This window comes from Heterodontus francisci, chromosome 19, assembly GCF_036365525.1.
Source record: "Heterodontus francisci isolate sHetFra1 chromosome 19, sHetFra1.hap1, whole genome shotgun sequence".
Lineage (NCBI taxonomy): Eukaryota > Metazoa > Chordata > Chondrichthyes > Heterodontiformes > Heterodontidae > Heterodontus > Heterodontus francisci.
The window spans coordinates 40,849,811-40,862,439 of NC_090389.1; positions in this window are offsets into that span (position 1 = coordinate 40,849,811).

Below are 12,629 nucleotides of genomic sequence, written 5' to 3' on the forward strand. Positions count from 1 at the left end.
TAGACATAGCTCTTGGGGCGAAAGGGATCAAAGGGTATGGGGCGAAAGTGGGAACAGGCTACTGAATTGAATGATCAGCCATGATCATAATGAATGATGGAGCAGGCTCGCAGGACTGAATGGCCTATTCCTGCTCCTCTTGTCTATGTTTCTGTGTTTCTCCTGCTGGGAAGTGGGTAAAGTTAATCTGACTAGTACTAATAGCGATGGAAACGTAATTTTTTTATTATTCTTGGGATGTGGGCATTGCTGACAAGGCCAGCATTTATTGCCCATCTCTAATTGTCATTGAGAAGGTGGTAGTGAGCTGCCTTCTTGAACTGCTGCAAACTTTGTGGTGTAGGTACACCCACAGTGCTGTTAGGGATTTGACTTTTCTGCAACTGTTTGATACAACTGAGCGACTTGCTAGTCCATTTCAGAGGGCAGTTAAGAGTCAACAACATTGCTGTTAGTCTGGAGTGACATATAGGCCAGACCAGGGAAGGATGGCAGATTTTCTTTCCTAAAGGACATAAGTGAAGCAAGTGGGTTCTTATGACAATCTGGTAATTTCATGGTCACCATTAATAAGACTAGCTTTTAATTCCAGAATTACATAACTAATTGAACTTAAACTCCCAGCTGTGGTGGTGGAATTTGAACACGTTGTTAGAGCTTTGGTCCAGTTCTCTGGATTATTAGTCCAATAACATTACCACTGCATTACCATTCCCATTTGACAACCAACAGCAAGAGTACAACACCAGTTGTTAGTTACACTATGAGTAGACAACTGAAGATATTTGCCTCTGGCTTCCTTTCTTTTAATAAGTTGAATTTAATAGAGGCAAGTTTTACTGTATGTTCTCATCTGTGACAAAATTATGCCATTCACACTGTTTATTAATATTTTAATACATTTAAAGGAATCCACACATGACAATTATAAAGTATAATTCTGTTGATGCTACTGTAGTAATGGTGAATATAGAACTTGTGGCACAGAGTTGAACCATGAGCACCATCTTTCATTGTCCAAAAAAATGCAACTGAACCATTCAATTCTCAAGCATGAGCCTGAGTTCCCAACCACTTGCCATTTTACTTCTCCCTCCAACTCCCACTCTGACCTCTCTGTCTTCAGCCTCCTACACTGTTACAATGAAGCTTAACAGGAGTTAAGGAACAGCACCCGATCTTTCCATTTGGCACTTTACAACCTTCCAAACTTACCATTAAGTTCAACAGTTTTCAGATCATAACCACTACCCCTATTTCTTCTGGGCAGCGGGTGTTAGTCATGATTCTACTGTTTATTTTAGCACTCCTGCCTTCCACCCTATCACTGGCCTTCCCTTTTGTTTTTTGCTCCCCAGCCCCCTTTTTCTGCATGGTTAAAACTTGTCTTTCAGTTCTGACGAAAGATTATCAGCCTGAAATGTTAACTGTTTTTCTCTCTCCACACATGCTGCTTGACCTGCTGAATATTTCCAGCATTTTCTGTTTATATTTCATATGTGGCTCTTGTATTCCTTTCAGTGTATTGTTGGATTTTTGCTTATGTATATTGTTTTGTCTGTAAATAAATAAATTTGACTAAGTAGTATTAACCTGTATGAATTGTCCTGATATGGGTTATTTTCCACTTTTAAAGGTGACAGGAGAATGTGGTGGCCATCTCACGTAGTCTTCAATATGTACTCTACTAGAATTAGGGGCCAATTATTAAAGCTGTGTACCACTATCCCATACATGGTAGAATATAAAGACATGGGCTCCAGTTCATATGAGACTCAGTCTGCCTAAATAAACTGTAGTATAGCCATGAACACAAAAGCAAATGTTGGAAAAAAAGGCCTAATTACTAGAATAATATATAAAATATTGTATGCAAAGATTATTACTTTTAGGGACGGGTAAAAAGAATTTCAATGGAGTGTGTTTTGTCATTGTACATGAATATTTTATTATTTCTTAAGTTAATTAATTGTCCACCCACAAAAAATAATTGACTGGAAGCTGTCTAATAGTTCAAGACATTTTACAAATAATTTTAGGGACCCAATAGTAAAAGATAATTTCCTCGGGGAAATTAATTTGCACAAATATGTATAATAATATGCAAATGGTGGCATGTATTAACTACAGGGGTATTTTAGTACAGAAAACTCAAGAAAGGAGGTAAAATGAAAACAAGCCACCTGATCCCTCACATTATATACCAAGCACACTTTAACTGCCACCTGAGCATTGGATGAGTAAGATCACAGGACCTTCATGGAAAAATCAAAATAGTGTTTTATAATAAATGTCAATGTCTAGTCACAAATAATTTAGTTTTCTATTGCATAGCTTGGGCTCGTGCCAAATTTCCCCTGGGACAGGAAATTAGTACTTGACTGGTCCTTACTGTTCAACTCATTGTCACATACTCCTTTAATGCTATTTGAATCGATCTATGTATGCAAGTGATTAGAAACAAGGAAATGCAGCAAGACAAAAAAGACAGAGCGTTAAGATAAAAGACAGAGTCAAGACAAAAGATGAGGATAAGGTGAAACAAGGAGAAAAAGAAAAAGAGACAAGAAGTAACTAAGGAAAAAGACAGAAAATGAAGAAAAAAGCTGTAGTCACACTGTCTATGACACCACAACATTTCTGCAGCTACTGATTTACTCAACCTCTTCCTCGCCTCCATCTTTGATGCCGTAGTCTCCACTAAAACCATCACTTTATCTCAGCCTGGCCATTTCCCCAGGTACAGCCCTCACCTCCACTACCTTCAGTCCAAGTGATGCAGATTTGAATGGATATGGTGGATAAATGATTTAGCCATTCACTGCCAAATCTAGCTGGATGATGTAAAACACTATTGGGCCCTGCTCTCATCTGCCAATCTGTTCACTCTTTCAGAATCATCCTGGAATGCATAGATAACCCATGGCTTCTTTTTGTACTGCAAACCTTCTTCTTAAACCCTTGAACCCTGTCTCCTCCATCCTCACCTCCAACAAGTGCGAGGAGCTCATGGATTTGTGTGTTACTAAGATTGAGAACATATGAGCAGCTATCTCTGCCATTTCCCTCTGTTCCCCTGGCCCACTGGGCCAAATTTCCTCTAAAGTTCTCTGTGCCCCAGGCTAAACTAGCAGCATTCTCTAGTTTCTATCCTATCTCCCCTCATGCCCTCTCCAAGCCCAGCTTGTCCATGAGACTCTGCTCCCGCTCACTCAACCCTGTTCTCACTAAACTGCTGACCACCCAACTTCCCTTCCTGGTTCCCATGTTAGCTGATATGGTAATTGGTTTTTCAGGTGTTGTCCTGCTCTCCTTTAAACCTAATGTCATCAACTGTCTCCTCAAAATAACAACCCTTGTGACAACTTCCTTGCAAACTATGGCCCCATCTTCAACCTCCCTTTCCTCTCCAAAGGCCTTGACTTGAGGTCATCCAAATTCCTGCTGTCCGTGTCCTTACTTGTACTAAGTCTGGTTCATCCATCACCTCTGTGCTCTCTGACTTACATTGGCTCCTGATTAAACAGTGCCTCATGTTACAAACAGAATCGAGAGAGATCTGAAACTCCAGTTCTTTTCCCTTTTCTGTCTGTGATCAGTGTGTTTTTGAAAAGGAAGATGTGTATGTTTTTTTAACTCCTGAGTGTGTGGCCAATTTGAATAACCAGCAGCACGCTTTCCGTGGGTTTAAATAAAGAGCATTATTTTTATTTGAACTTTCACCCCAAAAATCTACCGCTATGTCACACACTCACCACTCACGTTTGCGCGCACACACACACACACACACACACAAATACGAGAAAGAAAGCTGTTAAAAGGGTAGTGCTTGTAACAAATTACAAGCGTAGGAATAGTGCATAAGTCACATGATTTGGTTCATTTTGGGGAAAAAGGAATGCGTTGCTGGCCTGGTGAAGAAGGTGTTTTCATTCCTGTGGTGTACTTAGGTGGATTCAATAGCCTGAGTCATACATCAAAGTCGTTGCAGGATTCTCTCGAAGAGGTGGATTTTCAGCAGGTCATGAAGTTAGTTGCTTGTAGATTCATTAATAGGAGGTTGGTTTTCTGTATTGATGGACTTGAAAAGGAACAGGTTTGGAGACTCTCAGATGTTCTAGTCTCCGGTTCCTTTAAGGCACGATGGTGCTGCCTTGTCTGTTTGCTGCTTTTTTTGCAGTCTGTATTTTAAAACTTTTAAAAGGAGATCAACATGGATGCCCCACCATGTGTCTTCTCAAAGTTCCTTTTCCAAATATGGTGGGGGTCTGGGTTGATTCGCCTCATCCTGTTCATTGCTCTAAGACATTCCTCATGAAGATGGTTAAGACAATCACCTTCTTTGTTTCAGGAGAAAACTATTCAATTCAAGAATGTCTCCCCATGGTTTCAGGATGGGCGTTGATGACACCTCTTAGTCCGGAAGGTATTCTTCTATCCTCTCAGGCAGTGAGTCAGTTCTTGAATACACAAGTCAAAGACATCTGACCTTCAGTGGCCATTTTTGCAGCCCATGTCCACTTTTAATGTCCATTGTAGTTCATATAAAACAAAGGGAAAATTCAGTTCCAGAAGATGCCACGCTGAATATAGTCCATGTTTCAAGTTATGAGTAGGACATGCCTGTACTGGGCATGGCACTCAATTTTTAAATTTTCCTCCTTGTTTTCAAATCCCTCCATGGCCTTGCCCCTCCTTATCTCTGTAACCTCCTCCAACCTCACAACCCTTTGTGATATCTGTGCTCCTCTCATTCTGGCCTCTTGAGCATCCTCAATTTTATAAGCTACACTATTGGTGTCAGTGTCTTCAGCTGCCAAGGTCCTATGCTCTCCAATTCTCCCGCTAAACTTATCTGTCACTCTACCTCTCTTTCTTCCTTAAAGATGTTTCTTAAAACCTACCTCTTTGACCAAGCTTTTGGTGATCTGCCCTAATGTTTTCTAATGCAATTTGGTGTCAAATTTTGCTTTACAATGCTCATGTGAAGCATCTTGGGATTTTTTATTACGTTAAAGATGCTATATAAATACAAGTTGTTGTTGTTATTAGTAGTAATAGGAAAGGGTTGAGGGAGTGCATTTGGCTAGATCTGCTCTTTCATTTCTAGGCCTTGGATTTAACTTCAGCTCAGAATGGTGAGGTGAAAGTTTTAGGATAAATTTTGTCAGTCTCTGCTTCAAATGCGAACCTTGCTTGACAGAAACATACATCAGGGAATCAAGTGCAGAAGTTAGCATGCTTGATTTGTGGAACTAACCATTTCTGCTGATCAATTTAATCTGATCACGGAAAAATTGGGAGCTTTGTGAATCAAGCCTGCTGATCATTACCCCTGGTTCTCTGCTTCACGACTTCATCAAGCAAGGCTCTGTATTGGAAGTCTCACTTGGAAAATTTCACCTTCTTATTTGAGAGATCCCTAAAAGTTCTAGTGAAATAGACTTAACCAATTTCAACTCAGTTCCCATTGGCCTTAAGCCACATTATAAAGCAATCCCTAATTTGGTACTATTTAGCATGAAATTGGCAGGTTCATGCATACTGCCGTAAAATATAGTGCTGCTACCAGAGGCAGTCACCAACTCCACCGATAGCACTGGAAGATGAATGAGATAGAGACAACCTCAGATGGGTTTTCTCTGTGCTATTTGATGCACCCTACTACTAGCAACAAACATGAAGCAGCAGTGGTGCTGGTTGGTTCAAGCTGTCATTCTTTTTCTGAACACAAGCTGGCTGAAGACTCAAAACAGGTCTGCAGCCTGAAAATTAAATTCACTTTCATCAACTGTGTGTGTACACAGTTATTTCCTTTTTTCCTCCATTGCTCTGAATTCTGTAGTGCAATGTAAAGGGGATGAATCGGGAGCACTAGAAGCCATACCTCTGTTCACAACTTAAATACTACCCTATTAAGCTGACAGGCCCTGCAAATATTCTTTTCATACAGCTGGATAGCATTCAAGAAATAAGCTCATCATCTGATTGGCAGTTTCACTCTCACCTCTTGCCTCCAATTTCACTCTCTATTGCAAACTTTCTGTCTCTATGTTATCAGTTCTACTATAATTATTACTCCTCTGAGCTTACCTTTCTTGTTCCTCATTTCATTTCATTTAGGCTGTATTCTTCCACTGTCGGATGTAGCCCTGCTCATGTTTTTTCCATTTAACACTATCCTCTGCTGTTCTCACCCAGAATAGTTGCAAGGTATGATATGTCCTCTCTCCATCTTCTTCTCGGTCTCCCCTTTCTTTCTCCTGTTCTCGGCTGCCACTCCATTAGCCTTTTTATCCACTTATCATTTCTTTGAGCAACATGCCCAGCCCATCTCCATTTGGCTTCTTTTATTTTTTGAATGATGTCCTTAACTCCGGGTTATACCTGATTTTATCACAAGTGGAGATGTGTAACATTTGCCTTTCCATTGCTCTCTGAGCGGCACACAGTTTTTGTTCTATATATTTTCTTGTTGTCCATGATTCCATCCCTTATGTAATGGTCAGTAGCACCCACACTCTGCTCCTTAATGACAGTGGTATTTTCTTATCAGACCGAATATCTCGGTATCTCCTGAAACAACTCCATCCTGCCCTAATCCCACTCAGTACCTCTTCATTTCTACAATCCTCCACCCTTAATGTTTGGCCCTGATATTTGTATTCAATCACTTTTTCAATTTCTTGGTCTTCAATTTGTATGGTATCTTCTGTCTTAAAGTTGCTCATATACTTTGTTTTTCCTTTGTGCATTTTCAGTTCAATATTTTTACTCCCTTTGTTTAAGTTATTTAGTTGTACTTCCAAGTCTTCAACAGATGATGTAACTAGTGCAACATCATCTGCAAAGCCTAAGTCTGTTAGTTTTTCTCCCTCTAAATGCCCTCTCTGATCTTCATACATTCTTCATTTATTCCTGTTTTCCTTAAAGCTATCAATAAATCTCTGTGTTCCACTGAATCGAATGCCTTCTCATTGTCAATAAATCAATATGTGAAGATTTTGTTCCTCCCAAGCTGTAAATATGCTATTCCTACATTTTCACTGTAATGAAGCTTGGACTATGGTTATTTGGGTACTCATTAATTTTCAAATGGGTAATTACCCACCCTGTAAAAAAGAATCCAATTTTAAGAAGCTGCATCAGTTTAATGATGAAGGTGAAAAGTAAAACAGGCAAAAGCAGACAAGAGCAATGCTTACCCATTGTTTGCCTTCATTAATCAAGTTATATTTTCAGTTCAACAGTTCACTAGATATATCAGTACAAGTAACTTTGCACAAGACCATAATGTCACATCCTTTTGAAAGCACTAGAAACGTTGTGGGCTTCTAACTTAATATCATGCTGGGCACAAAACAATGGCCCCATTTCTGAAACTTGAGACTGAGAACATCACTAGTTATCACTGGTTTGCTTAGAGCTGATCAGGCATCTAGAAAGCAGCTTGTTGTAACTGAAATATTGTAATAGATTCCAATTCATTTGATTTCCATAACACTGGCATCATTTTAAGAGTTTTGATTAAAGATTTCTTGGAGATAGCCTAGATGTTTGCTGCTTTGCACTGAATTTATACAACACTGTTTCTCACAAATGGTTGAAATGAATAAAGAATGCAGATAATCTCTAAACTCTTTACAGCCCAAGATTGAATTGTTGTATTTTGATGTAATTAATAGTGCCGGATCTTAATAGTGCATTTATGCTGCAGCTAACAGTCGGTGAGGCACCCAGTAGCTGCAGTATCAGTTCTAGCCAACCAGAGCCCTGTTTATACTGGTATTGAACTCCAAGAGCCCTGCCCTGGTGATTGCTTTGGGCATCTGTGCTTATTCATCGATACAAAGTTCCTCTCTCAGTGGTTAAAATTTAGATGTTTTTAACAGGGCAGTTGGAAACATCTGCATTTTCACTAAACATTTAAATCAACTAGAGGACTGACCTCTAAGCATTTTTTAAAGTAGGTTTAACACCATACTGGGTTTACATTGCATGTGATGTCAAATCCAAGAGGTGTAAAATTACCCTCTCCAATGAATCTCACAATGCTTCTCTCTGGACTAATGCTATAACTTCAGTGTCCTGTTGAAACAGAAAATGACAGAATGGTGGTGAGATGGAGATCACTAGATAAATATTGCCAAAGCAGGTTATTAAGCCCATCCAAAAATATTATCCCATCAAACTATCTACCCAATTTTAAATGAACATATGATTTCAGCCTTCAGTACCTGACATGGAAGACCATTTCAAGTATTGATCCCACTTCATAGTCCTTTCACCAGTTTTACCCGAAACCTCTTGTTCTGAGGGAAAGATTTTCCTAAGCTTACTGATGCAGCGAATATTAGATAATCGAGTGGATTGGTGTGCACTCCTGTATGTTCCAGCCACGGCTCAGTGGGTAGCACTCTCATCTCTGCATCAGAAAGTGGTGAGTTCAAGTTCTACTCCAGAGACCTGAGCACACAAATCTATGCTGATGCTCCAGTGCAGTACTGAGGGAGTGCTGCACTGTCAGAGGTGCTGTCTTTCAGATGAAAATGAGGCGCCTGTCTACTCTCTCGGGTGTCACAAGATCTCATGGTACAAGAAACAATGGCATTATTTCAAGAGAAGCAGAGGATTTATCCTCAGTGTTCTGGACTATATTTATCCCTCAATCAACATAACTTTAAAAAATGAGATTATCTGCTTATTATCACATTGGTGGTTTTGAGAGTTTGATGTGTGTGAATTGGCTGCCTAGCGTGTCCTACAATACAACAAGGACTACACTTCTAAAGTACTTCATCAGCTGTAAAGTACTTTGGGACATCCTGAGCTTGTGAAAGGCATTATTTAAATACAAGTCTTTATTTCTTGTAAAGGAAAATGCTTGATTTTCCGATATTTAATTATGGGTACAGACCCAGTAAATCTCTCTTCTTATGTCTTGTCTTACCTTGAAGTAAAGTTTTGGATTAATAATGTGAGATATTACTCGTTCTTTTGATATGCAAACTATTGTAAGACTCACAAGACAACAAGTAATATCCAAAAAAAAACATGCATTTTATTATAACTTAACGAGAACATATATATACAAATAGTTATTGCAAGAGCCACATCAAAACATATCTAACTCTGTTGTGCTACATTCACAACTCCCTGGCTATGTGTGACACAAAATCACTTCCTCTTAGTGACCTTCACTTACAGCTTGTTAAGGTGGCCCACTCTTAAGGTTGTCCCACAATGTATACACTTGCACTTCTACAAGGTCTTCTCTCAATCATCCGTTTTCAAGGATAAAAGCTCTCTAGTCTTTTCTTGTAACTCATCTGTTGATACGAGGGATCAGTCTCATAGCTACTTTCAGCATTGCCTCCATGACTTCAATGTTTCCTTAAGACATTGGTACCAATGGCATAGGCAGAAAGAGGGATGAGGTCCTGCAAAAAGAGTTTAGGGAGCTAGGTAGCAGATTAAAGAGTAGGACCTCAAAGGTTGTAATCTCTGGGTTTCTCCTGGTGCCACCGGCTAGTGAGTATAGGAATAGGAGGTTAGAGCAGATGAATGTGTGGCTGAAGAGATAGTGCAGGAGGGAGGGCTTTAGTTTCCTGGATCACTGGGCCTGTTTCTGGCGAAGGTGGAATCTGTACAAGTTGGACGGGTTGCACCTGAACTGGAATGGGACCAACATCCTTGCTGGGAGGTTTGCGAGTGCTGTTGAGGGGTGAGGGGGGTTTAAACTAATTTGGCAGGAGGATGGGATGCAGAGTGGAGGTACAGTAGGGGGTGATGTTCAATCAAATATAGAAGAAAAACTAAGTCAGTCTGGAGGGCAGAGTAAATATAGATCTGTTAAGGCTCAAACAAATAATGCAAGGCTGGATTGTATCTATTTTAATGCAAGGAGTCTTACTAGTGAGGCAGATGAATTGAGGGTGTTGATTAACGCATGGAAATATGATATTATTGCTATCACTGAGACATGGTTGAGGGAAGGGCAGGACTGGCAGCTCAATATCCTCGGGTATAGAATCTTCAGGCGTGATGGGGAGGGGGTAAAAGAGGAGGTGACATTGCACTGTTGATTAAGGAGTCAATTACTGCAGTAAGGAGGGATGATATCTTAGAAGGTTCCTCTAATGAGGCCATATAGATAGAACAAAAACAAAAAGGGGGCAATCACTTGGCTGGGAGTGTCCTACAGGCCTCCAAACAGTCAGGGAGAGATAGAGGAGCAGATATGTAGGCAAATCTCAGAGAGGTGCAAAAATAATAGGGTAATAATAGTAGGGGATTTCAACTGCCCCCATATTAGAAGAGATAGTATTAGTGCAAACAGCTTAAAGGGGGCAGAATTCTTAAAGTGCATTCAGGAGAGCTTTTTGAGCCAGCAAGTAGAGAGTCCGACAAGAGGAGGGGCAGTACTGGACTTAATCCTAGGGAATGAAGCTGGACAAGTGGTAGAAGTGGCAGTGGGGGACATTTCGGGGATAGCGACCATAACTCTGTAAGATTTAAGGTAGTTATGGAAAAGGACATAGAGGGACCGGAAATAAAAGTACTGAATTGGGGGAAGGCAGATTTCAATATGATGAAACAGGATCTGGGAGCAGCTTCTTGCAAGAAAGTCTACATCAGACCAGTGGGAGTCTTTCAGAAAGGAAATAGTGAGAGTTCAGGTCCAACATGTTCCTGTAAAGGTGAAGAGTAGGACCAAAAAGTTCAGGGAGCCCTGGATGTCAAGGCATTTAGAGGATTGGATAAGGAAAAAAAAGGAGGCTTCTGGCAGATTCAGAGCGCTGAAAACAGTGGAGGCCCTAGAGGAGTATAGAAAGTGCAGGGGGGTACTTAAAAAAGTAATTAGGACAGTGAAGAGGGGGCATGAAAAAACACTGGCAGACAAGATAGAGGAAAATTCCAAGGCATTTTATAAGTATATTAAGGGCAAGAGGATAACCAGGGAAAGAGTAGGGCCCATTAGGGACCAAAGTGGAAATCTGTGTGTGGAGCCGGAGGACATAGGTGAGGTTTTGAATGATTACTTTTCATCTGTGTTCACTATGGAGAAGGACATTGTAGTTGTAGAGATCAGGGAGGGGGATTGTTATATACTCGAAAAATTAGCATTGAAAAGGAGGAAGTATTAGCTGTATTAGCAGGCTTAAAGGTGGATCAATCCCCAGGCCCAGATGATATGTATCCCAGGATGCTATGTGAGGCAAGGGAAGAGATAGCAGGGGGTCTGACGCAAATTTTCAAATCTTCTCTGGCCACAGGAGAGGAACCAGAGGAATGGAGGACAGCGAATGTGGTACCATCATTCAAGAAGGGTAGCAGGGATGAACCAGGTAATTATAGGCCATTGAGTCTAATGTCAGTGGTAGGGAAACTATTGGAAAAAATTCTGAGGGACAGGATTAATCTCTACTTAGAGAGGCAGGGATTGATCAGGGATAGTCAGCATGGCTCTGTCAGGGGGAGGTCGTGTCTAACAAATTTGATTGAATTTTTCGAGGAAGTGACTAGATGTGTAGATGAGGGTAGGGCAGTTGATGTGGTCTACATGGACTTCAGTAAGACTTTTGATAAGGTCCCACATGGGAGATTGATTAAGAAGGTAAGAGCCCATGGGATCCAAGGCAATTTGGCAAATTGGATCCAAAATTGGCTGAGTGGAAGGAGGCAGAGGGTGATGGTCAAGGGTTGTTTTTGTGAATGGAGTACCTCAGGGATCAGTGATGGGACCCTTACTGTTTGTAGTGTACATTACTGATTTAGACGTGAATATAGGAGGTATGATCAGTAAGTTCGCAGATGACATGAAAATCAGTGGTGTCATGGATAGTGAGGAGGAAAGCTTAGATTACAGGATGATATAGATGGGCTGGTAAGATGGGCGGAGCAGTGGCAGATGGAACTTAATCCTGAGAAGTGTGAGGTGATGCACTTTGGGAGGACTAACAAGGCAAGAGAATATACAATGGATGGTAGGACCCTAGGGAGTACAAGGGTCAGAGGGACCTTGGTGTACTTGTCCATCGATCAGCAGCAGCAGCACAGGTAGATAAGGTGGTTAGGAAGGCATATGGGATACTTGCCTTTATTAGCTGAGGCATAGAATACAAGAGCAGGGAGGTTATGTTAGAGCTGTATAAAACGTTGGTCAGGCCACAGCTGGAGTACTGTGTACAGTTCTGCTCACACATTATAGGAAGGATGTGATTGCACTGGAGAGGGTTCAGAGGAGATTCACCAGGATGTTGCCTGGACTGAAGCATTTCAGCTATGAGGAGAGACTGGATAGGCTCGGGTTGTTTTCCTTGGAGCGGAGAAGGCTGAGGGGGAACCTGATTGAGGTGTACAAAATTATGAGGGGCATTGATAGGATAGATAGGAAGAACCTTTTTCCCTTAGCGGAGGGGTCAATAACCAGGGGGCATAGATTTAAGGTAAGGAGCAGGAGATTTAGAAGGGAGTTGAGGAAAAACTTTTCACCCAGAAGGTGGCTGGAATCTGGAACACACTGCCTGAAGGGGTAGTAGAGGCAGGAACCCTCACACATTTATGAAGTTTAGATGAGCATTTAAAACGCCATAGCCTACAAGGCTATGGGCCAAGTGCTGGAAAAC